At 54.4% G+C, this 5,395-nt stretch overlaps 1 pseudogene; it reads left to right on the top strand.

The window, feature by feature from the left end:
• Positions 1-1,679: 1,679 nt before the first annotated feature.
• LOC129653859 (elongation factor 1-alpha, oocyte form-like) lies at positions 1,680-5,016 on the top strand (annotated as a pseudogene).
• The last annotated feature ends 379 nt before the right edge of the window (positions 5,017-5,395 follow it).

The raw sequence follows: 5,395 nt of genomic DNA, 5'->3' as shown, positions 1-5,395 counted from the left end.
ATTGTTTCCTTCCACTCATTCCCTCCAGGCAAACTGAGTCCAGAACTGTCCTTAACGGATTATTCTGCCTGACAAGCCCCTCTGCCTGATGCCCACGCCTGTGATCTTGCTGAAACATTTCTATGAAGCAGTCCTCCTCTCCCCACATGCTTGGGAAGCCCCCCAAAGACCTTCACTCACAGCCCTCACAACTCACTCGTTACTTTGAAATGGCTTCTTTGTCTCCCTTCCAGTGTGAGCCCCTCAGAGACGAGGGCTGCAGCACTCCCACAGCAGTCACAGCTCCCAGGGCTCCACTAGATGTTGCGGAATGAGTGGCTCTGCCGCTTCTCTTCTGAAAGGTGACCGGACGAGGGAAATACACTAACCGTGGGGACCAAGACACTGCAGAACCTTGGGACAATCCTTTGACCATCTTGGGCTTCCCTTGTGGCTCAGATGGTAAAGAATCTGCCTGCAACGCAGGAGACATGGGTTTAATCCATGGGTCAGGAAGATCTCCTGGAGAAGGGAATGGCCACCACTCCAGTATTCTTGCCCAGAGAATTCTATGGACAGAGGATCCTGGTGGGTTGCAGTTCATGGAGTCACAGAGTTGGACATGACTGAGTGACTAACCCTTTCAGTTTCACTTTAACCATCTTAGACCTTGATTCTTCTATAAAATCAGGAGAGAAAAGAGACAGATGTTTTCTGAGGATCCATCTTCTCTGACATTCCAGCTTTTTGATTCCTTAGGCACAAAGGTGAAAATGGTGATTTAAGAACAAGAAGTGGGAAATTTTCCTAGTGGTCTAGTGGCTAAGACTCCACACTCCCAATGCAAGTTCTGGGTTCGATCTCTGGTAGGGGAACTAAATTCCACATGACACACCTAAAGATCCTGCATGCCACAGCTAAGACCTGGCACAGCCAAATAGATAAAGAGAATAAATATTTAAAAAAAAAAAAAAAAAAAAGAACAAGAAACAGGCAATGCTCAAGGAGGTGGGCCTCAGTGGGATGGGGAAACTCGAAGTCTAGAGTATTGGCCTCTTGGGCCCAGGCTAGGGCTGTGGAGAGCAACTGGAGGCCGTCAGCCTTGGCTGAGTGACTGAGCACTGCCAAGAGCCTTCCTGGGGAGGGAGGAGGACATATTCAGCCTCAGAGAAAACCCCAAGTAGCCACAGTCCAGCCTCGAAGCAAGTGCCTCCCCACGCCCCAGCAGTCCTGGACTGCTGACTGGAAGGAGCCCCAGAAGGACCACTGACTCTCAGGGAGCCTGAGAGCTCTTCCCAACAAAGTCTCGTCATGACTGCTTCCTAATTCCGAGTCCTCAGCCCCTGGTGGTATTGAGCACTATACTTCCCAGTGCACTGCATGAATGAATGAAAGTCCACAGCTATTAAAGCACCTTAGTCTTGGGAAGTTACATGCAAAGTCTGATGCCATGCAGAATTCATTATTATCTTCTTATTTTTTTCTTATTTCCCAAATCTTCCCTTCCCCAACTCTACCCACACATTCACCTATCCATGCTTTCTTCATCTGAATATCCAATCAGTCAGAGAAAAAGTCTGCAAAATTGGGTTTGGGGGTAGGGAGTGGCATTCCCTACCCAGCTCTGGTGTCAGATTTGGGTGGAACCAGAGGCAGGCCCAGGGCTGGGCTTATAAAAGCAGCAGGTAAGACAGCCATTCGCTATTGTCACGGCTGCTGCAGCTCCTGCTGGATCGCCTTTGTTCCCTCTTCTCTGAAGGTAGGTGCTGGCAAGGGGCAGGAAACCACCTTCAGGCTATGGGATGGCAGGGTTTCTTGTACATGGAATGGGCTGGGGGGGTGGTGTTGGGTGGGGAATTGGAACGATGGGAGATATGTGGGGGAATGGCTGAGCCCCCACGTGTTCTAGGGAAGGCCCACATAGGACAAAGGAGGGAGGGGCCAGGGCCGCTTGGAATTCTCAGCTATAGCCCTGGGACTGTGACCCTTGCCAGGGTGCAAGCCTGGCAAGTCCTTTACTTTTCAGTTGGTGCCACCGTGTCCCAGGCTCTGAGCTAGGCCATGACGTGGGGAGGGGGTGCTAGGGCAGAGTAGGAGGAGAGGAGGCGTAGTGAGAGGCAGCCCACCTGCCGGGACATCCGGGCCTCACCCTCTCCCCACCCTCCCCTCCCGTGCTCCAGTGGAGCAGTGACTGAAGGAAGCAACCACTGCAATGGGCAAAGAGAAGACACACATCAATATCGTGGTCATCGGCCACGTGGACTCTGGCAAGTCCTCCACCACTGGGCACCTCATCTACAAGTGTGGGGGACTGACAAGAGGACCACTGAGAAGTTTGAGAAGGAGGCAGCTGAGGTGAGGCACCCACCCGCGGGGTTGGCTCTAGGAGTGGCGGGGGCTGGGAATGGCAGTCCGCTCCTGGCTGGGTCTGGTGGCACAGCGTGGAAGCAGGATGCGCTGTGAAGTCTTGGAGCGGTGGCTGAATCCCCTGGGAGAGATCCGGCTGCTCGCCATCAACGCGCTCCTCACTCCTCACCCCTCCCCAGATGGGTAAGGGCTCCTTCAAATACCCCTGGGTGCTGGACAAACTGAAGGCAGAGAGAGGGCGTGGCATCACCATCGACATCTCCCTGTGGAAGTTTGAGACCAGCAAGTACTACATCACCATCATTGATGCCCCAGGCCACAGGGACTTCATCAAGAACACGATCACTGACACCTCCCAGGTAAAGCAGCCCTTGTTCCCAGTCCCCTCCCTTTCGAACCAGGGCGGACTGTAGGGGAGGTGTCTGGCAGAGGGAGGGGAGGAAACTCAGGCTTTGTTTCCTGGGGAGGAAGTGCATCATAAGCCTTAGAAGGTTTTCCTCATCCACTCAGACCTTCAGTTCTGACCAATCAGAAGATAGACTCTAATGCGGTCCAGACACCATCCTCCTTTCAGGCTGGGGCAGGGACTACATTTTCTGACACCCAGACAAGTAAATTACCTTGTGGGGCTCCTGACAAAAGAACCAAAAGCTCATGTATGGGACTGAGTAACAGTTTAAGTGGGAGGCAGGACCTCTGCGCACAGCAGCATCCGGGGAATGAAGGCATTTGTCAGTTTCTGGGGAGTGTCCAGCTTGCAAGGGGCCAGGCATTGCCCGCCAGAAGCTCTAGCCAGCCTCCCAGCACATCCGGCGCCCCCTCCCCTAACCAATCTCTTGCCCGCACGATGTCTGCCTCCCGCAGGCCGACAGCGCTCTGCTCACTGTGGCTGGCGGTGTGGGCGAGTTCGAGGCAGGCATCTTTGAGAACCGGCAGACTCGCGAGCACGCGCTGCTCGCCTACACCTTGGGTGTGAAGCAGCTGATAGTAGCAGTCAACAAAATGGACTCGACGGAGCCTGCCTACAGCGCCGCGCGCTTCCAGGAGATCACCAAGGAAGTGAGCGCCTACATCAGGAAGATCGGCTACAATCCGGCGACCGTGGCCTTTGTGCCCATCTTGGGCTGGCACGCAAACAACATGCTGGAGCCCAGCACCAACGTGAGTGCAGGCGGGGTCCATGGGCGGCCGGGTCGGGGGGCAGAACGGGTCTTGGTTCTGGGGTGGGCATGCTGGGAGCCAGGCCCCTGCCTCGCCTCCCCCTTCACTGCATTCCTGTCCCTGCAGATGCCCTGGTTCAAGGGCTGGAAGGTTGAGCGGAAGGAGGGAAACGCCACCGGGGTGACCCTGCTGGAAGCTCTGGATTCCATCCTCCCCCCACCTCCCCCAGTAAACAAGCCCCTGAGGCTGCCGCCACAAGACGTGTACAAGATAGGAGGTGAGGAGCCAGGGCTGGGCAGACTGAGGGGAGATGCCACTGGAGGACGAGGTCCACTGTCTGACTTGCTGGGCTTCAGATCCTGACTTGTGAGCAGTGCCAAAGCCCCAGAGTTTCCAGTTTATCTGATATGCAGAGGAAACAGCCAGTCATTGAGTTTGGCACTTCCTACCAGCTCTGTAGGTGACCTTGGCCCTTGATCCCCAGGAAGCCAGCTCTTACCGGGTGGGGCTGGAGTGGTTCTAACCGCCTGCCCTTCTCCTACGCAGGCATCGGCACGGTGCCTGTGGGCCGAGTGGAGACCGGCTTCCTGAAGGCCGGCATGGTGGTCACCTTTGCCCCCAGTGGCCTCACCACTGAGGTCAAGTCTGTGGAGATGCACCACGAGGCCCTGCGGGAGGCCCTGCCCAGGGACAACGTGGGCTTCAACGTAAAGAACGTGTCTGTGAAGGACATCCGTCGTGGCAACGTGGCTGGAGACAGCAAGAATGACCCCCCGATGGAGACCGGCAGCTTTGTGGCCCAGGTGAGCCGCTCAGGAGGCCAGAGCCCTTGGTGCATGTGCCTCTGAGAAATCAGTCCTGGTTTTGGTGGAAGCCCCAGTCAGCTCGAGGCTTGGCCCTGGCTCACAGGTCCCAACAGTGATCCTCCTCCTCTCCCTCTCTAGGTGATCGTCCTGAATCATTCAGGACAGATCCAAGCTGGCTATTCTCCGGTGCTGAACTGTCACACAGCCCACATCTCCTGCAGGTTTGCTGAATTGAGGGAAAAGATTGACCACCGCTCAGGCAAGAAGCTGGAAGACAATCCCAAGGCCCTGAAGTCGGGCGATGTGGCCACTGTGCAGATGGTCCCTGGCAAGGCCATGTGTGTGGAGACCTTCTCCAAGTACCTGCCTCTAGGTGAGCTGGGGTGGATAGCTGCCAAGTCCTGGGAGGAAAAGCACTTCTGACTGAGGCCATGGAGCCATGCCTTCCATGTCTCTTTTCAGAAATCTCACTCTTTTCCTTCCTTCTGTCCTCCAGGCCATTTTGCTGTGCGGGACATGAGGCAAACTGTGGCTGTTGGCGTCATCAAGGCTGTGGAGAAGAAGGCAGTGGCTGCGGCCAAGGTCACCAAGTCAGTGGTGAAGGCCAGCAAGAAATGAAGTGCGTCCTCCCACACCATTTCTCAGCAGCCTCCACTGTATGAGATACTTCTATGACTGAATAAAGTTAGTAGTAAAACTTCTAGCAATTTTGGTTTCCTTCAAGAAGGAAAGCATGAGGTCAATGAGGAGATTCTGGGTAAAGAACCAATTTAAGCACCATAGGCTTGAAACTGTTTTATGCCCTGGGTGGTGAACATACCATTCAGGTCTTAACAGCCTTCTTATGTTTCCCACAAGGAAGAATTGTTTGGCGATGTGATGAAGTAGAGTCACAATGGCATAGGGTGAGATCCCAGGGCTAATAGGTGAGTCCAACACTACCATGTCCAAAGGCTTAGTTTTGCCAAGAGAATGCACTGGTCATAGCAAACACTGTCTTCCAACAATACAAGACTCTATACACGGACATCACCAGATGGTCAAGGCTGAAATCAGATTGATTATATTATTTGCAGCCAAAG

Source organism: Bubalus kerabau, chromosome 5 (genome assembly GCF_029407905.1).
Source record: "Bubalus kerabau isolate K-KA32 ecotype Philippines breed swamp buffalo chromosome 5, PCC_UOA_SB_1v2, whole genome shotgun sequence".
Lineage (NCBI taxonomy): Eukaryota > Metazoa > Chordata > Mammalia > Artiodactyla > Bovidae > Bubalus > Bubalus kerabau.
The sequence above is the reverse complement of the archived record's forward strand: the minus strand, read 5'-3'. Positions and strand labels throughout refer to the sequence as shown.